The sequence below is a fragment of the Rhamphochromis sp. 'chilingali' genome, assembly GCF_963969265.1.
Source record: "Rhamphochromis sp. 'chilingali' genome assembly, chromosome: 2".
NCBI lineage: Eukaryota > Metazoa > Chordata > Actinopteri > Cichliformes > Cichlidae > Rhamphochromis > Rhamphochromis sp. 'chilingali'.
Window position 1 is genome coordinate 17,585,119 of NC_137930.1, and position 21,673 is coordinate 17,606,791.

Sequence of the window (21,673 nt, forward strand, 5' to 3'; positions counted from 1 at the left end):
TGCCATGATTTATAGAGCAGGGAAACCAAACAACCTCTGGCTAAATGGATGGCCCAACACAGAAGAGCTACCTCGTCAGGCCAGGACTCTGCAGTCTGTTTACACCTACAGGCCAGTGGACACTCTTTCAGTGACAAGGATGTACACATCCTGGACAGGAAGGAACGCTGGTTTGAGCGTGGAGTCAAGGACGCCATTTACGTGAAAAGGGAAAGACCATCTCTGAATCGAGAAGGGGGCCTAAAGGTACATCTTTTATCATCTTACAATGCTGTGATTGCAGCCATTCCCTAACTCTCTGTGAATGGACCATTGATCTATGAGTACTGATCGATCAATGGTCATTGATAAATGGTCTTTGATCAGTGGTTGTTGGTCAATTGTCATGACAATTTCGGTCTGTTTTGTGGTAACAAAAATTGCAGAGGTACTGTTTATAAGGTTGGGGAAACCTGCAGTCAGCTGAGACTGAAGAAGTCGCTTGAATGAGTGACAAAACATTTCTCCCACTGAAAATGCTGCGTCCAGATGAATAGAATCAACTTTTTGGGATAAGAAATACCCATATGGAAAAGATATATATAAATCTTATACATTATGTATCTGTCTTGTGTGAAACTTGTATGAAAAGCATACAAGAGTGAAAACAGATGTAAGATCCCTTGAAAAATTACATAAATGAAACTTCCTAAAACAATACATGTGAAAGTAATGAGAAAGTGGCCACTTTCATTAGTAAATCATATTAGCCTTATATGATTCACTGTATGAAGTACGCCACATCTTATGCAAGTCTTTTATAAGTTTTTACTATTTCTTTTCCATATGGGTAACTTGCATATCAGCATATTCAGTGGTGAACTGAACATCGGTAGCAACAAGGTCACCTCTCACTCATCCGGAGCGACTCTGTCATCCTCTCATAAAGGATGTAGCACAACACTCTGGGTCATATACATACGCAGTCTCTGTAGGTTCCCTTCCTTCTCTCACATATCTCTTAAAATAAAATAATTTTTAACAAATAATTATGCCAATAACTGTATGCAACAATCTGTAGTGGCTGCTATGGTAGCCAGTAATGAGCTGTTTGTATGCAACATTTAATAAAAATACATAAGTCTGCACAGCTGGAAATCTCCTCACATTTCATCCTTCCTCCTAAAGATACTAGTGTACAATTAATTTTATAGTTAAATTAGTTTTACTTGGCGCATCAAAATTAAGAGTGGATTATTTTCTTCATTTTTTCTTCAGTACGATTCTCAGGATACATAAAGCTTAAAAAATGCAATCTTAGTTTTGTATTCAAACATCAGTTATCCTCTATCACATCTTCTTATTCCCAGCCTGCTACACAGACTGAGCAGCTCTCAGTTCCATCTCGTAAACCTTCACTTTCACACTTGCTGCTATCCTTGCTTCACAAATCAGCCCTAAGTTGTGACACTTACTCCACCCTGACTGCGCTCTATTCTTCACCTCTCTTGACCTCGTGTATTAAACTCATCTTGACTCATCTAAACATCCAGGTTCTTGTCTACCAGCTCCCTACTCTCACTACAGATCACAATGTCATTTCTGAACACCAGAAACTCCTGCCTGACCTCTGTCAAGTAGTCAATCACCACTGCAAATAAGAAAAGGCTCAGAGCAGACCTTCGGTGTTTCACTCTGACCACAGAATTCAACACTATTTCCCTCATGTATGTCCTGAACCTCACATCTCTGACACTTCTGACTTCCTCCTGCAGCACCGCTTTGCTTCTCTCGGCACTCTATCATCTGCTCTCTATAGATCCGCAAAAATACAGTGCAGCTCTTTCTGACCTTCTCCACCTACACTCTCACATTAAGACTCTCCTTTTGTCTATGCCATGTCTCTTGTTGTATGCTTAGCCTCCTAGTGCTCCTGTCTACTATTTTAATCTCCCTGATTATCCCACTTTTTCATTGCCAAACTCTTTCTTTGAATACTTTCCTTCCCTGTCTTTACCAGTCCTTGTCCCTACATTTGAACTTCCAACTATCACCTTCAAATTCCTGCCTTTGCTTCTCTCTCACTGGCTCCTAACTACCTTCCCCCTTTCTTCATTTTTTGTCTTTAGTCAACAATTGCTCAGTTTCCACCAGCACCCTGTTGGCCAATGGTGGTCATTGTTAACCTGGCCTCAGACCACATTTTTCCATATGTTTGATTTGGATAGATACCCTTCCTGATGCCACCCTCTTCATTTATCCAGGCTTGGGACTGACACTAGGTGTACACTGACTTGTGCCCCCCCGTGACTGAGCTGAAGCACAGGACTGCTAAACCTGTTCACAACCTCATAGTCTTTTCGGTCTGTTTTGTGGTAATTCACATCAGCGGTCAAACCAGTGCACATCATAAAATATTAATTAATGTAATTATCTTCATAACTGTGCAAGTTTTATGAAGCACAACAATTATAGCAACTTGGATGAGTAGGAATAATGGTAGTGCTTTAAAATGCATTTGCTTAAATTAGGGTATTTGTACATGCTATGATATGATATATTACTGTTCCTCTGATTTTATTAAACTCAAAGTTGTTATATGAGGGTGTATAATAGTCTTGCAGATATAGTGGATGATTTAGTAACACATAAAAACATTTGTTAGAGTTTACACAAGTATGTTGGTGTGCTGCTCATGTTTCATTAGAACTAGCAAAATCTAAAATAAATGCATGTATAGAAGTAACGACCTACAAACAGTTCTTTCTTTGTTTTTAAAATAAAAAGCAGGAGTTAAAATGCCTGAAACAGACAGACAAAATGCCATGATCATCCTCGTGGCACACCAGTTAAGAAACAGTGCACTCCTGCACTCACTCTGCCCATGGTGTTACATTTTGCTAGCACATTTTGATAGATATAGCTTCACATCTGTCATTGGCTCAACGTCTTTAACAGCTGCTCAAAGCTAAACCAGCTGCTTTTTCTGTTGAAACAAGGTAACAGCTGAACTCATTCACTTTGCTTTCTCTCCCTCTCCTTTTTCTGTCTTTTGCTTTCTGGGAAAAATACATGACTCACACTGTGCATTAGCAGTCACTCAGAATAAATTAGCTGTGCTATAAAGGTGAGTCTGAGTGCAGGGTGGACTAGGTTACTTTATATGATTTGTAAAGGGTGAAAACGGCATCATGGCAATGTAACTATGACACTAAATTAAAAACAAAAAGCCTAACTACATCAAAAATTTCAGTTTAATGTAGTGGAAGGGTTCTCCCTCCACTGAAGCCCTAGATTGTTTGTCACACTTTTTACCCCACTATGTAGCCTCTAGCTCACTATAATAACCATATTAATATATGGCTTCTCTTAAAGAGAGTAAATGTTTTTTTTTCCTGCAGGTTAAAGATCTTCAAATTTCATTTCTCGAGTGCAGACACGATTAACTTGTGTAGCTCATCCCACCAGAGTACTGAACAAATACCATTCTAATTAATGCTATGAATTAACATCATTGGTGTACTTTTTAGAATTTTTTTAATATTAATTTTAAAGAAAAAATCAACGGTAAATACAATTTCTCTGGAATATGACAGTCATGGCTCATTTCCTGTCTCTCAGATGACTTTCATGGCGTTAGAGACGCCACTGTTCACATTACAGCCTTACTCCTTGCATTTAAATTTAAATTCAGTAGAAATTACAAGTATATTCCCTGAGCGCCTTCAGGTTTTAATTCAGTGTAAAATAACCAATCTAAAACTTGTCACTTGACGCCCAACACCTTAATTCCCAGCTTACGATTGTGTATTTGGAAAAATTACTAGACAACCTGCAAAATATTACGTTAACAAAATATGTTTCTTGTAGAAGAAGTGACAGATTTCCATACTTGTTTTTTGTAAATATTTTAATGAGACAGTCAGTAGTCTTGAGCAGTATGTGCCGGCAGCTCTTGAGATACCACAACAGCCACACCTGTTCTCTTCTGCATTCCTTCACAATAAGCATGTTCCAGAGACGACAGTTTAACTACAACAGTCTGTGCTGAATGTGCCAGTTATAGTATTGTGAGGAGTGCATTTTTGTTTAATACTCTTTGGCAATTTAGCTCCCTTTGAAAAGATAAACAGTAAGATCTAAGTTCTACCGATGCACACACTGCCTCTCTCTGTTTTACTAATAAAAACCTTTGTAAAGTTTTTCTTAGTGGTGTTTGACACCACTTTAGCTCAAGGGCATCCTATGGGTTTCAAAACAACATAAGTGCTACTGCTCACAGGAACAAAAAGGAATCATTGTCTAAATAATCTGATTGATATCTATGCTTTAAAAAAATGAATGCCTTTAATTTCACATTGCTTGGGTTACTTCAGGAGAACAATCTTTTTGGGAACCAGCAGACAAAAATAAAGACTAAACATGGTCACCTTTCTTGACTAGTTTGCTGACATTTCAGTTTCTCTAAGACGAATGCGAACTGTATAAATATTCAGTCAAATGTAAGGAGAAATGATGTACCTGCTTACTTAGATCAGAACACCATGATTAACATGCACCAATACTTGATAGAGGTTTGCATATTTCACAAAAAAAAGTGTAATTAGCTTCTGTTTTCTGCCTTTATCTTTAAGTAGAAATAGGTCTATAAGCTTTTGGACAGTCAGCCTTTGTTTTTTTGTAGTTTTGCCTCCATACGTCACCACAGTGGATTTTAACCCTGGGGTTGACATTATGACAACACACAAAAGTTTTCAAAATTTTTTCCTTAAATCTGATGACTGTGACCCAGAGTGACCCAAAAAACAATACAATTAAAAGTTGCTATCATTTTTAGGCTGTTCTCAAATAAAGGTATATGGTGCAAAGGTCTAAGGAACAGAGGTCATACAGAGGTGAGAGTTTGCTTTGTGAGATGATGCCATCAGACAAGATATCTGAAATAGAGTGGTTAGTGGCGTTACCTCACAGCATGAAGGTTACTGGTTTAATCCTGGCTGGGGCTTTTTTGTCTAATGTTTACATGTTTGACCTACGCTGGATTACCTGGAGCAGCTGTCCTCTCACAGTCCAAAGACACAGGGGAGGGAGTTGATAAAGGCACCTGAGCTCCCATTTCAGCGAGTGTGGGATACAAATGTATGCGTCCAACACACGGAAGCTTTCGTACCCCCACTTTGAATGTACAGACTAGTTTAAAATAAGCACGTTTCACATTCTCTGTGTTAATTCATTAAAAAATAGTATTGATAACTATAAATGGTAGTTTTGTGGACCTTTTTATGTTACAGAATTGAGAACAGCGATTATATGTGGTTATATAATAAATCTCAATAATTTCTTGAGACTTTGGCAGAAATTGGGAGTGGAAGGAGGTTGCTAGTGTTTATAGATGATGCAACTGCTCCTAGAAGTAGCAGGATAAAATATGTATGCAGGGCTATTTTATCTGTTTAGATTCAGCCAAATGCCACAAAACTCACACATGAGTTCTTTTCAGTGCAAATGAACAAAGACCCAAAGCATACTGCAAACGCAACCAGAGAGTTTCTGGAGGTGTAGGAATGGGATATTCAGTCAGTCACCTGTCTCAATCTGATATGGCGTGCTTTTCAGTTAATGAAGACAAAAACCGAAGGGAGAGAGAGCTACAAACACACCTACTAAAGCATCTGAAGTGCCACTAAGAGGCCTGGGAGAGCATCTCAAGGGAGAAGCATAAAGGGGAGCACAGCAACACTGTGGTTAGTGTTATATTCTGGTCTCATTCACGACAGACTCCAGAATATCTATTTCCTACCCAACGGGGTAAAAGGTTTATTAACAAGTCATGCGACTCAGATTGGTCCTCTGCCATGTACAACAGCAACATACAGCCTAACAATCTGGCCCAAACTCCTTACTTGTGTGTCACTCTAAAACGTCCGTGCAGCAACACAGTCCATTGTGGAACAAACCATCTTGCAAACAATAATTCACATTATTACAGTTAGCACTGTTGCTTTACAGAAAGATGGTAATCTGACTTCCTCCCACAGGCCAAAGACATGCAATTAGTGGGGTTGGGTTAACCAGTGATTCTAAACTGCCCAAAGGTGTGAATGTGAGTGTGAATGGTTGTTTGTTTCTGTGGTGGCCCCTTTGTCAGATTTGTGGCCTGTCCAAGGCAGGCTTGGAAAATGAAATCGACACCGATGTCCTTTCTGACACCAACACAAATGGAATTTGCTTATTCATTCAAAATTCAATCTATAAAGTTAGCCTAAAGGTTTCTATGTTTTTGAAAAATCTCTCTTTTAGCACCATATCTAAAATGTGTGTGTGTGTCTGTGTGTGTGAGAGAGAGTACAGGATGTGTCTGTAGAGTGGTTTTTGCCCTGGCTGGTCATAAAAAGCTTATTGGAACAAGGGGCCAAAAAAGGTTCTGTTGGTTTTTACCTGACCTCCCATCCTGACACACAGTTATGATTCTTGGCCATCTGTCTAAAAAGCTTGTCCTCTGGACAGACATTCCTCCTTGATGCCCCATTGAACAAAAGGAAAAGGATATGGGCAAAAAAATCAATAAAAGTAATGCTGTGTGGGCCTGTCTGTGAGTACCACATGATACCAATCGTTATTTTTTTCAGGTGGAACTAATTGTTTAAAAATACGCTGAAATTTAAAGATGTAAAGCCTCTTTTAAATGTTCAAAAATCAAAAATATATAAGGTTATCATTGTTATTATTTAGATCAGGTGAGCATTTTCTGTGATTTTTATGACCAGTGCATCATTTTTGATTAGGTGCTTTAAAGACCGACCTGGTATCTAATGTGTACCGCCTTTTTCAATTCAATTCAATTCAATTTTATTTATATAGCGCCAAATCACAACATAAGTCGCCTCAAGGCGCTTCATAGATACAGAGAAAAACCCAACAATCATATAACCCCCTATGAGCAAGCACTTTGGCAACAGTGGGAAGGAAAAACTCCCTTTTAACAGGAAGAAACCTCCGGCAGAACCAGGCTCAGGGAGGGGCGGCCATCTGCTGCGACCGGTTGGGGTGGGAGAAGGAAGACAGGATAAAAGACATGCTGTGGAAGAGAGCCAGAGATTAATAACAGATATGATTCAATGCAGAGAGGTCTGTTAATACATAGTGAGCGAGAAAGGTGACTGGAAAGGAAAAACTCAATGCATCATGGGAATCCCCCGGCAGCCTACGTCTATTGCAGCATAACTAAGGGAGGATTCAGGGTCACCTGGTCCAGCCCTAACTATATGCTTTAGCAAAAAGGAAAGTTTTAAGCCTAATCTTGAAAGAAGAGATAGTGTCTGTCTCCTGAATCCAAACTGGAAGCTGGTTCCACAGAAGAGGGGCCTGAAAACTGAAGGCTCTCCCTCCCATTCTACTTTTAAATACTCTAGGAACAACAAGTAGGCCTGCAGTGTGAGAGCGAAGTGCTCTAATAGGGTGATATGGTACTACAAGGTCATTAAGATAAGATGGGGCCTGATTATTTAAGACCTTGTATGTGAGGAGCAGGATTTTGAATTAAATTCTGGATTTAACAGGAAGCCAATGAAGGGAAGCCAAAACAGGAGAAATATGCTCTCTCTTTCTAGTCCCTGTCAGGACTCTTGCTGCAGCATTTTGGATTAGCTGAAGGCTTTTCAGTGAGTTTTTTGGACATCCTGATAATAATGAATTACAGTAGTCCAGCCTGGAAGTAATAAATGCATGAACTAGTTTTTCAGCGTCACTCTGAGACAGGATATTTCTAATTTTAGAGATGTTGCGCAAATGGAAGAACGCAGTCTTACATATTTGTTTAATATGTGCGTTGAAGGACATGTCCTGGTCAAAAATGACTCCAAGGTTCCTCACAGCATTACTGGAGGCCAAGGTAATGCCATCCAGAGTAAGAATCTGGTTAGATACCATATTTCTAGGCTTTTCAGGGCCGAGTACAATAACCTCAGTTTTATCTGAATTAAGAAGCAGAAAGTTAGCGGCCATCCAGGTCTTTATGTCTTTAAGACATTCCTGCAATTTAACTAATTGGTGTGTGTTATCTGGCTTCATGGACAGATAGAGCTGGGTGTCATCTGCATAGCAGTGAAAATGTATGCTATGTCTTCTAATGATACTGCCTAAGGGAAGCATGTATAGTGTAAACAGAATTGGTCCTAGCACTGAACCCTGTGGAACTCCATAATTAACCTCAGTGTGTGAAGAGGACTCTCCATTTAGATGAACAAATTGGAGTCTATTAGATAGATATGATACAAACCACTGCAGTGCAGTACCTGTAATACCTACAGCATGTTCTAATCGCTCTAATAGGATATTATGGTCAACAGTATCGAATGCTGCACTAAGGTCTAGCAGGACAAGCACAGAGATCAGTCCACTGTCAGAGGCCATAAGAAGATCATTTGTAACCTTCACTAAAGCTGTTTCTGTGCTGTGATGAGCTCTGAAACCTGACTGAAACTCTTCAAATAAACCATTCCTCTGCAGATGATCTGTTAGCTGTTTGACAACTACTCTTTCAAGGATTTTTGATATGAAAGGAAGGTTGGAGATTGGCCTATAATTAGCTAAGACTGCTGGGTCTAGAGATGGCTTTTTGAGTAAAGGTTTAACTACAGCTAGCTTGAAGGCCTGTGGTACATAGCCGATCATTAGAGATAGGTTGATCATATTTAAGATCAAAGAATTAATTAATGGCAGGACTTCTTTGAGCAGTTTTGTAGGAATGGGGTCTAAAAGACACGTTGATGGTTTGGAGGAAGTAATTATTGAAGTTAACTCAGAAAGATCAATTAGAGAAAAAGAGTCTAACTTAACATCAATGGTACTAAGAGTAGCTGTAGATAATATTACATCTGTGGGATGATTACTGGTAATTTTTTCTCTAATGATAAAAATTTTATTTGTGAAGAAGTTCATGAAGTCATTACTAGTTAACGTTAAAGGGATTGTTGGCTCAAAAGAGCTCTGACTTTTTGTCAGCCTGGCTACAGTGCTGAAGAGAAACCTGGGGTTGTTCTTATTTTCTTCAATCAGTGATGAATAGTAAGATGTTCTGGCTTTGCGGAGGGCTTTCTTATAAAGCAGCAAACTATTTCTCCAGGCTAAATGATGATCCTCTAAATTTGTGACACGCCATTTCCTCTCCAGATTACGAGTCATCTGCTTTAGGGTACGTGTTTGAGAATTATACCACGGAGTCAGGTACTTCTGATTTGAGACCTTAGTTTTCACAGGAGCTACAATATCCAGAGTCGTACGTAGTGAGGAGGTGAAATTATTAACAAGATGATCGACCTCTGTTGGAGTAGCGTTCAGATAGCTGCTCTGCTCTATGTTGGTACAGGGCATTGAAGATGATAACAGTGGGTGGATTATATTCTTAAACTTAGTTACAGCGCTTTCAGAAAGACATCTACTTTGATAAAGTCTACTCTCCACCGCTGTGTAATCAATTATTATAAATGTAAATGTTATCAGGAAATGATCAGACATGAGAGGGTTTTCAGGAAACACTGTTAAATGTTCAGTTTCTATGCCATATGTTAAAACAAGATCTAGAGTGTGATTAAAGTGGTGGGTGGGTTCTTTTACATTTTGAGAGAAACCAATTGAGTCTAATAACAGATTAAATGCCATGTTGAGGCTGTCATTTTTAGCATCTACATGGATGTTAAAATCACCCACAATAATTATTTTATCTGAGCTCAGAACTAAATTAGATATAAAGTCTGAGAAATCAGACAGAAACTCTGTGTAAGGCCCAGGTGGACGATAGATGATAACAAGTAAGACTGGTTTCTGAGTTTTACAGCTGGGGTGGACGAGGCTAAGCATCAGGCTTTCAAATGAATTAAAAGTCTGTCTTGGTCTTTCATTAATTAATATGCTGGTGTGAAAAATTGCTGCCACACCGCCCCCTCGGCCTGTGCTTCGAGATTTCTGGTAGTTAGAATGACTCGGGGGTGTTGATTCATTTAAACTAACATAATCATCCTGCTGCAACCAGGTTTCTGTAAGGCAGAGTAAATCAATTTGTTGATCAATTATTAAGTCATGTACTAACAGAGACTTGGAGGAGAGCGACCTAATATTTAATAATCCACATTTCACTGTTTTACTCTTTGGTTCAGATGTGGATACTTTATTGTTCTTTCTTTGTAATTGTTTATGTTTAAGTTGTTTGTTGCTGGTTTTTAGTTTGTTTTTTGTCTTTTTGGGAGCTGACACAGTCTCTATGGAGATGGGTTTTTGGGGGGGTAGCAGGAGGAGAGAAGCTGCAGAGAGGCGTGTAAGACTGCAACTCTGCTTCCTGGTCCCAACTCTGGATAGTCATACTTTGGGGGGTTTAATTAATTTGTCCATATTTCTAGAAATGAGAGCTGCTCCATCCAAAGTGGGATGGATGCCGTCTCTCCTAACAAGACCAGGTTTCCTCCAGAAGGTTTGCCAATTATCTATGAAGCCCACATCGTTTCTGGGACACCACTCAGACAGCCAGCAATTTAAGGAGAACATGCGGCTAAACATGTCACTCCTGGTCTGATTGGGGAGGGGACCAGAGAAAACTACAGAGTCCGACATTGTTTTGGCAAAGTTGCACACCGATTCAATATTGATTTTAGTGACCTCCGATTGGCGTAACCGGGTGTCATTACTGCCGACGTGAATTATGATCTTACTGAATTTACGTTTACCCTTAGCCAGCAGTTTTAAATTTCCTTCAATGTCGCCTGCTCTGGCCCCTGGAAGACAATTGACTATGGTTGCCGGTGTCTCTAGCTTCACATGTCTGAGAACAGAATCACCAATTACCAGAGTTTGACCCCCGGCGGGTGTGTCGCAGAGTGGGGAAAAACGGTTAGACACATGAACGGGTTGGTGGTGTACCTGGGGCTTCTGTTTAGGACTATGCTTCCTCCTCACCGTGACCCAGCCGCCCTCTTTCCCCAGCTGCTTGGGGTCTGCCGGGGAACAGCTAGCGGGGCCTACGCTATCTTCGGCTGCACCAGCTACAGGGGCCTGGCTAGCTATGGGTGAATGAAGGGTGCGAAGCCGAGTCTCCAATTCAGTAATCCTGGCCTCCAGAGCTGCAAATATGCTACATTTGTTACAGATATCATTACTGCTATAGGAGGCCGAGGAGTAACTAAACATCTGACACAATGAGCAAGAAAGTGCAGGAGGGACAGGTGAAGTAGCCATGGTGCTAACGAGTCAGCTACGAGCTAAGCTAAGCTAAGCTAGCGAAACAGTACAGAGACAGTGAGTGAATACTTTGGCTATAAATTAGGTAGTGAGTACACAGAAAGTGTGCTTCGGATGAAGCACGTGAAGATTATACTATGAAAAAGAATGTATTTAAAAGTTGTTAATTAAAAAATTGCTAAGCAAATAAGCTACTCAGAAACACCACTGTGTTTGAGCAGGAACAGGAAGTGATACTCTACCGCAGAGCGAGCGAACACCAGTTTTCAGCACAATCACACTTTCTTTCTCTCAGAAATGAAGCAAGGGATTTTAGTTGAACTACATTCTTAGAAATCTACTCATTCATAACTGTTAAAAATACCCATGATAGGTTAGCAATGATATGTGCCAGTGCCAGTATTACACAGCTTACACAATCATCACTCACTCTTAAATCACTGGAACTTCCTTATCTCAACTCTGTAAAAAAGATATTTCTCGCTACACAGCTGTTGACAGGACTTAAGATTTCAACTGTAGGATTTGACAATGTAGGAATGGGTGATGAAACAACAAGCAAAAAAAAAATGGATATTTGATTCATTGGAGATTTTATCATTTGTGAACTGGTGGTGGGGGTGAGAAGAACAAGACAGGACAAAAGACATGGTGTAGAAGAGAGCCAGAGTTTAATAATCACTAATGATTAAATGTAAAGTGATTTATAAACACAAGGAAAGCGAAAAGAGGTGAGTGAAGAAGAAATGTGTAGTGCATTATGGGAAGCCCCGTGCAGCCTAGGCCAATTACAACATAGTCTTTGCAAGTTTTATTAAAAAGGAAAGTTTTAAGTCTATTCTTAAAAGTAAAGAGGTTATCTGTCTTCGAAATCCACAGATTTGATTCCACAGAAAAGGGATCTGAAAGCTAAAGGCTCTGCCTCCTATTTTAAATACCTTAGGACCACTATTGGGGTCATGTGGTACTATAAAGTCTTTATAATCGGGCCACGACCTTGTCTTCCTGGTCAAAATGACACCAGTGTCCTCGCAGTGTTACTGGAGGCTAATGTAATAGCAACCAGAATAAATATCTGATTAGATACCAGATTTCTAAGATTTCTAAGGCTGCGTACAATGACCTGTTTTATCTGAAGTTAGAAGCAGAGGACATCCAGGCCTTTATGTTTTTACGACTTTGCTCTAGTTTAACTAATTGGTGTGTATCATTTTTTCTCATGGATAGATAAAACTGCACAGCACTGAAAATGTATGTTATACTTTATAAGAACACTGCCTAAGAGAAGCATGTATTTAAACGGTATTAGTCCCAGCACAGGACCCTGTGGAACTCCATAATTAATTTTACTGTATGAAGAGGACTTCCCATTTACATGAAGAAATTGGAGTCACAGCGAATGCTCCAATGAGGTCTAGCAGAACAGGCATAGAAATTACTTCATGGTCAGAAGCCAGAAGAAGACCATTTGTAACCTTCCCTAATGCTGTTTCTGTACTGTAGTTAATTCTGAATCCTGACTAAAACTCTTCAAATTCACCATTCCTCTGCAGATGATCAGTTAGCTGTCTTAGAACTACTCTTTCAAAATGTTTGTAATACTGGCTGGGGATTGACCTATAATTAACAAAGACAGCTGGATCAAGTGATTGCTTTTGAAGTAATGGCTTAATTATCACCACCCAAAGGCCTGTGATACGTAACCCCTTAATAGAGATAGCTTGATCATGTTAAGATCAAAGTGTCAAATAATACTTGGATTTCTCTGAGCAGCTTTGCACGAATGGGGTTTAATAGATATGTTGATGAAGGAAGTAATTACAGAAGTAATCAGAAACATCATGATGGATCACTGTTTACAGATAAAATGATCTTTGTTTGATGACCTGAAAAGCTTGATTGGGTAATAAGCAGTGAATAAATCAGAGATGTACCAAGGTGCCAAACTCCTAAGTAATTTATAAAACAACCAACATGTTCATGTCTTATTTTGTGTTGATTGAAGATGGGTTACTGAACCCACAATATGTGAATGATGCACATCATATAAAGCAGGTGGGTGTGTATATTTTTCAACAGGCCAAGGGGCCCATTGGGGCCCTCGGGCAGTGTGATGAAATGTTTCCAGAGAAATATTTCATCACACTTCCTGCTTTACTTGGGCTGCTTTGCACAGACGGCTTCCTGAGTGCTTGCAAGGTTGAAAACTGACAGGAAAATAAGAAAAACAGTAAGATCTGGTAGAATGTTTTATCACAGCATTGTTGCTAGGAAAGCACGCACTGGATTCACAAAAACAAACGGAGCATCTGGCTATGCCAGTCTGGCATCCATGTGTGTCCAGACTGCGGGCTGAGCTACGTGCCTTCATGGTCCATCAAGCGCTGATGTCCTTTAAAGATGCATTTCACCTTCTCCTGGTTGTTTTTGCAAAATGATGATGGAGCTTATTTTTTTGGATCTTTAAACACAGAGTATGCAAATCTACTAACTGTGCTCTGGCACTTTGCTGAACTGCGCAGCTCTCATGTCAGAGTGAACATCAACACGGCCACCTGCTCATTCTCACACGCTATCAAGGGCTGAGATAAATTCAACAGACTGAAACTGTGAGACAAGTTTGTTTGAAGTTACAACACAGCTGCTGATTTTACACGGCTGTAATATTCTGTCTGAGGTAAGGGGGAAAAAAGTTTACTTACTACCCAGCTCTCCCTTTTTAGGGTGGAATTATACAACACAACACTGTTTTGTTTTTTACTCTGTATTGCAGGCTGGTAAATTTTCTGTACTCAGAAATACTGGTGCAGGTTCAGGCAGATTATACTATGTGGTGTAAGTTTCTCTAAGCCATGGATCAGCATCAAACTCTTGTTAAAATCAAAAGAGGAGCAATAAACAAGGAATCGCATACCGTATGAGACGTGTTAAATCCAACACTGAAAGGCTCTGCAGCAGTTTATTGCTGCAAAATAGCATCATGTAGTCATAATGGTGCAGTAGGTGTTTGTTTACCCACAGCTATTTCCAACCGATAAAAAGGCAGCTGCTGCCACCAGACCAGACCACCGGGTTTCAGTTCAGGTTCCTTCCTCAGGCTGTGAGATTACCGAATTCATCAGCTGCCCTTTAACACAAAACCTTTGTGCAACCTCATGTTGCGTAATGATAACAAATGATGTTGGCTCAAATCAGTGTGAGCTGAGCTTATTCTGTTTAGTGCTACTTTACAATGGCATACATCATGAAATGCCACAAGGATTAAAGGCATACAAGGCTGCAACTAAGAAAAGGTCAGAAATAATTAAGGTTTTCATGAAGTTCATGTCATGTTTCTACAGGTAGAATTCAAAGGCTTCATGAAAATGTGTATATGTAAGATCTTAAAATAATCCAGTGCGAGTCAAGTTTGCTGCGGAAATATTTAAAAAAGGTGTGACACCCTCGTTTGCTGTATTATTATAGAAATAATATCTATTCAATCCTCAAAACTTTTCTTTAATGTCAAACGAAATGTTTAATAGAAAAAATAATAATAATACCAAAGCCCTGCTTAGCATTCACACACCACAACTCAACAGACAATCGTCTGGAAGCTGCTGGAAGATCTTAAAAAGCAAACTGCATACTTTTCGTGTCACCTTTCACTACTGCAGCTGCATGTGTGTGAGAATCATAAGGCTATGGCCACAGTCAGAAGCAGTGAAGAAAATGTTCTTCTTTTTCTTTTTCCCATTACTTTTTCTTGACTTTGATGGAAAACCTCGTCCAGGATGTGCAGGAAAAGTCAAAACAAAGTTTCTAAGTAAAACTGACCGTTGACGTCAACCTCCATCATTTTTGGCGTATTGAGCACTCAAAAGGTTTATCTAAGGCATTTTTAAACACTTACACAAGGATTAACATTGTTCTATTAAGTGCAGGAATATATTAGACAGGAATATACAGTTTGAAATTTGTCTTGGGGCTGTGAAAAGGCAGGTAAATTATTTACTGAATAACACAAGTGGGAGAAATTACTGGGACGTCAAGGCTTGACTGGAATGTTTGGTTCCACTAATGACATCACATCAGCTATTGTCCATCAGTCCTGTCAGATGTTCCTAATCTTTAGGATTTACCACCCAAGTCAGTAAGGATCGTATTATTTGATCCAAAAAGCCAGCAGACCTCAAATGAGATTGCCAGTCTACCGTGTGTTCAGACTAACCCTACATCTTTTCCTTTTTTTAATATGAAGTGTGGTTCTGGTGTGTTTGGATTTTGATGACTAACACCCTCCTGGCCCTTTGTCTATTGTCTTATTTTAAAATGTTCATGTTTTTCTAATGTGTGGGAATGAACTGCATGTTTGTAAATTTGCTTGCCTCAAATTGCCCCCCGAAGAAACAAAGAATTACGACTTGATATGAGCAGCTCCTTGTGTGATGATTTTACGTTCAATTGTAGGTAATACAACAGGTTGTGTGAATACGACTGAAGAGTGATGACTGCTTACAGGAATTATCAGTTGTCAAGGTTGCTTTGGTTCATTTACTTGGTTGTAATTTTTCATCCTGTTTGCTGGCGGGATCCATGCAGCTTTGTTTGCACAAGGATTGACTTGTCTGTTTGCACAATCTTTGTGGTCATAACTTACCATCGTCTTCCTCCTTCTTCTGGGGTGCTCTTATACTTCTATCACAGGGTAAGTCAACTATGAACATACTGCTAAATAGTTCAGTATACATCATTTAACCTTTGAGCTCTGGAGTTATTGTGCCAAGGCAAATCAGCATTATTATTATTATTATTATTATTATTATTATTATTATTATTATTATATTTTGTATGAGTTTTCATTGACTTTACATGGAAAAGAAATGGATCATCCTTGGTTTTATTTTATCTCTCCCACCCTCCACCATTGATCCGCCAAGGAAAGCAACAGAAAATAAGAACTCACAGTTGGCTTGAAAAAGTCTTTCTGAAGTTGACAGCTGACACTGCAGTAACCTTAAACTCCCTCATTCCATGTTAACTTACGCCACTTTCTGACATTACTGGATTTGTGAATTGAGTAACCAAAGTTCAAGTGAAAAGCTCCTTACAGTAAAGATCAGTATCCGCAACTAATTTCCCTTTATAAATTACTGGTCAAGCATAATTGTGCATGGTCCTCAAATTTAGGTCATAATGCCCAGACGCATCTGATTGATAAGCTTAAATATCACCTTGGATGTTTTCCCAAGCTCCACTTCTACAAGAATATCAAGTAGGCCCTACTGCATTTTGTTGTTTCCTGGCAGTTTGGAGCTGTGGTACATTCCAGGATGGAGAGACATATTTGTGTGGCCTGGGAATTGTTTTTGACTTGACTTTTTCAGACTGATTGATATTGATTAGGCAGAACAGTGACATCATTTTATACAGAGGCTTACCAAATAGCCATTTCTCGAAATTTATGCAGTTTATTCTTTTTTTTTAATTCCCAGAAACAGTATGCAAGCACAAATTCCTTTCAAAATTGTTTAAATAGTTGACCTTAAATCCCAGACCCAAAACCACTGCTGCACCATCCATGTAAACTGACCAAAAACAGAGGAACAAAAGAAGAATTCTTGCTAAAGGAGCCTGAGCTATAAATCTGTAATTTAAGCTTTGTAAATTGGTTCTCTGTAAATTGGATTTTTTATAGCTTTGTAAACAGGAAGTCAATATTCAAGCTAGAAGAGTGTCGATTTAATGGTTTACTTAAGCAAAGCATTGGCAAATTACACTCACTGACTTCATTAGGTATATCACCCTAGCCCTTTAAAGCTGGGTGTATAGTTTTTGTTACATGAGTTTTCTGAGTTTTTAAGATGCTACATCATCAGTGTGATCCCCCCCCCAAAAAAAAACTCCAAATAAATTCCACAATGCATTTGTAAGTAAGAATTTGCAAAGCAAAAAGCCTGATACAGATAATATGATAAAAATGTAAACTCATATGTCTACATTTGTTTGTTTTTTTGTCAGGAGGTTCAATAAAAACACAAGAATTTTCTGGCAATTATTTCATGCTTCAGGCTTGAAAGGGCTATTATTGGTTTGTACTTATTTTGCTTTCAGAACAAGGTGCTGGAGGCATGACAGCGTCACACACTTGTTGCAGATTTGTCAGTTGCACATCCATGATCTATTGGCTTGAGCTTATAAAGGAATGGACATGGTCAGCAGCAATACTCAGGTAGACTGCTCCATAGCAACATGCATCATTATACTAGCACAAGCCTCAATCGTTGGTACAAGACAGGATGGATCAATGTTTGTTGTCAGTGTTGTTTACTCTCAATTCTGTCCCTACCAACTGAATGTCACATCACAAACTAAGAGCACGCAATGTTTTTTGCAATCTTCTGTTGTTGAGTTTTTGTGAAACTGCAAGAACTGCAGCCTCAGTTCCCTGTTCTTTATAGGAGTGGCACCTGCAGTAGTCTTCTGCTGCCCATCTGCTTCAAGGTTTGATGCGGTGTTTATTCAGAGATGCTCTTCTGCAAACTTTGGTTGTAAATGCATGGCTATTTGCTTTCCTATGAGCTCCTATGACATCAACAAGGTATTTTCATCCAGAGGACTCTAACTCAATTTCTCTGCAAATCCTTGACATGGTTGCACAGGGAAATCCCAGCCGATCAGCAGATTATGATCTATATGTCGAAAGTCACCTAAATTGCATTTCTTCCTCATTCCAGTGACTTTACTTGTGCATGTATACATGCCTAAATATATTGCATTGCTTGCGTGTGATGTGACATTTGAGTTAACAACCGGTTAAACAGCCATATCTAATAAAGTGACCTGTGAGTGTGTTTTGCAGGCTCATTTACATTGTGAATTTTCCAAAAATATGTTTTCAAGATTTAGATCAAATCCCAATTAATCCCAATATCAAGGTTTAATACTGTTTATCAGCTAAGATGTGACCAAGTCCATATTACCTCTTTAACCTTTTCTCTGTAGCTTTTCAACAGTTCACTTTGATAGCTTTTGTAGTGCGTGTAGTTGTGTAACCCATTTAAATGCAATCATTTAGCAGCATTAATTCCACTTAATTAAAGCGCTTATATGACAATATCCATGAGCATCTGAACATGCCTAACGTGCAATAAAAAAAAGACGGTGTGCTAACGTGACATCTTCTTTCACTTCTTCCCTATGGCTATCCACCTGCTGGCCTTGCAAAGTTTGTCGTTCCCCTGGAAAACAATCACATAAATTGTTTGTGTGAGCTTTTATAAAACAGTTACATTTAAGTTACACCACCTGCAGTGGTTGCATGAATGCAATAAAGCGAAAGTAAATTGTCTGCTTATATATGATGTGGAACTCGGCATCCTGTTAACCAACAAGATGGAGTGCTCTGACATCTGTTTAACGTTGTGAAAGAGCCTTTTTCTAAACCAACTCGCCATCTTTTCCCAACCCTGACCAAGAAGTTGCCGCGGCCGAAGTTAAGACAAAAAGTAAACAGTGAATAAAGACAAAAGTTAAAAGCGTTTCCAGACACAATCTCCAGTCTCACAGTCAGAAACAGAGTTTGTTTGCACCACCGCTGCTCTTTCACACCTACCTGCTAATGCAGACTTTCTGTCAGAAGGGAAACACTTCATATGTTGTTACAGAAATGCTTAGAAATGTTTCAGGAACTAGAAACAAACATCCAAAATGACTGTTTAGTTGAGTTTAGTTATGTTGCAAACAGACAGAAGTGTGCTTTCAGTCTTCCCATCCCCACTCTTGCCACATGTTGCTACGGAGACAGATAACCACAGGTTTTGTCCGTGGACTGAATCATTTGAAGGAATGTGCTTGTTTATTAGCAAGACTAGAATGGAAAGAATTTCTCCCCAGCAGGGATTTAGGCAGATTAATTGATAAGCCAGTCTTTATAAAAAGCTACAAACATGTTAACTTAATTGTCTATTTGCATATTATTTCTCTACAAATAATTACAAGATCAATGTCCTGGGTGATAATAAATACTGCAGTGAACATTTCTGATTAAAAGTGCATTAAAATCATAGCAGAAATATATATAAAAATATTAAAATACAACCTTTTCCGCTTTCTGTCCAGTATGTAATGTACAGGGTGGTCAGGGTTACTTAATGGTGACTTCCTCTTCAGCACAGCTTCAAAAGCGTTGAGTTTGCAGCCAATTACAGAGCCCGCCTTCCTGATTAGTTTATCAAGTCTGTCAGTGTCACCAGCTCCAGTGCAGGTAACACGCTGATGGAAAATCCATCATTTTTCTGCACGCACTGAAGGATCTCAGCTTCCTAAGGAAATGGATCCCTATTCCTCATCTCCTTTTTTGTATATGTGGCGAGACGAGGTTGGGATATAAAGTAAATACTCTTCAGTTTTAAAGAACGACAACGCCACCCTGGGAATTTCACCCAGAGAATACTGGAAATGACACTAAATCACCAAAAAGGCACTTAGGTTCGCTATACTCAATCCAGAGACGAGGTTCAATAATAAACAAATTGACAATTTATTGGTAATTATTTAAAACACCGAATAAAAACATAATCATAAATATTCAAATACAAATATGCTTAAAAAGGTATTCAGAGCTGAGGCTTACCAGTGGAGGGGCAGGGATGCCACACACACAACTAAAGAAAGAAAACACACCAAAACACAAGTGCAACACACTATCACACACTCACACTAATAAACTAGACAAGGCAGGTGTGTACACTCAAGGGATCCCACCACCAAGGCACCCTAGTCTCCTCCACGTCGGCACTCCGCATCTGAATAAAAGAAACAAAGAAAATGTTAATATATTACAACAAACTAATGTGTAGCACCGGGGGATAACCCAACTGCAGGACCACACTGGTGATCTACAGCTAGAAAAAGGGCCTCCCACCAGTGGTGTAACAGAAAATCCAAACTACAAATCAAAAAGCAATAAAACAACATACAATCTGAATAAAACTCTAAAATCTGGAGCAAACGGAATCGCCGTACTGCTCCAACTTGCCGTCCACACGACGATAAGTTAACAGTCAATCAATATGCACGCCAGCTGACTCCGATAACCGGCATGCATATGGCCGTTGTCCACGCCGACGTCCACTGTAAAAGCTGACAGCAGCAGGGAAAGAATTCTCACAACGGGAACAGACGGTAAAAGCACAGCAAGGCAAAACAGCAGCACTTCAGTTCGCGTAGCTTGGCGCAAAACTAAGGCCCACACTTCCTGCGAAACATAATAAATAATTACTATAAAAGAACAATAGAAGGCAGAGAGCGTAACAAAAGTTGATTACGTACCAAATAAGCCGGGTCACAGAACGTAAGCAGAATAGCTCAGAGGAGGCTTCTATAGCTACGACCAGCCGCGATGGGGGCTTCAGAAGAATAACCCGCAAATGATCTCCACCACACCGAGGGGAAGTCAGGTGACCAAAAAGGAGATCACAGGCAAGCGACGCAGAGACACTCAAATGGCCACTATTTATACCAGCGCCCCCTAATGGGCCAGGCTGAAAGTGGGTTGGACCGAAGGATAACATTCATCCTGCCACATATACAAAAAGGGGGGATGAGGGGAAGATCAACTTCTGAGTCGATCTTCCAGTTCAGCCAGTTCAAGTCCTCCACCACATCACCTTCCTGTCCCAGGTTAGACAAGACCAACATGTTCGTTCTCAGTCAAACAATCACCATGCCTGTGGGTTTTTTTCACATTCAGATTATTCATTGCATTTGTTTTTCAACTTTATTGGCAGTTAGGTTCCTATGAAATCATTTGTTGTTTCTTTTCTTTTTTAACTTGTAAAATGAACCATATTATTCACATAACTGTACACTCTGTACACACATGACTGTGTTAGTTCCCACCCAGACAACACAGTCATCAAGTTTGCAGATGATACCACTGTGGTGGGGCTCATCTCAGGGGGAGATGAGACTGCATACAGAGCTGAAGTTCAGAGGCTGTCAGATTGGTGTGCAGACAACAACCTGGACCTCAATACCACCAAAACAAAAGAACTGGTAGTTGACTTCAGAAGGAGGAAGTCCGAGCTGCAGCCTGTCAGCATCAACGGGGAGTGCGTGGAAAGGGTCTCCAGTTTCAAGTTTCTGGGTGTGCACATAGACACAGACCTCCAATGGAGCTCTAACACCTCTGCGGTCTTAAAGAAGGCCCAACAGCGTCTCCACTTTCTGAGAATCCTCAGAAAAATGGACCTGAAGAAGGAGCTGCTGACCGTCTTCTACCGCTGCTCCATTGAAAGTGTGCTGACATATTGCATCGGTGTGTGGTTCTCCAGCTGCACCACAGCACACAGAAAGGCACTCCAGAGGGTCATCAACATGGCCCAAAAAATCATTGGACATCCTCTTCCCTCCCTGAAGGACCTGTACAGCACTCGCTGTCTCAAGAGGACACGCAGCATCCTACGGGACTGCACACACCCAG

At 39.8% G+C, this 21,673-nt stretch overlaps 1 long non-coding RNA gene across 1 annotated transcript; it reads right to left on the reverse strand.

The window, feature by feature from the left end:
- Positions 1-19,705: 19,705 nt before the first annotated feature.
- Positions 19,706-20,747, reverse strand: LOC308392005. The gene is made up of 2 exons (XR_013970738.1): positions 20,521-20,747; positions 19,706-20,446 (listed from the first exon to the last, which is right to left on the reverse strand). It is a non-coding gene; the product is annotated as an uncharacterized lncRNA (long non-coding RNA).
- Between the last annotated feature and the right edge of the window lie 926 nt (positions 20,748-21,673).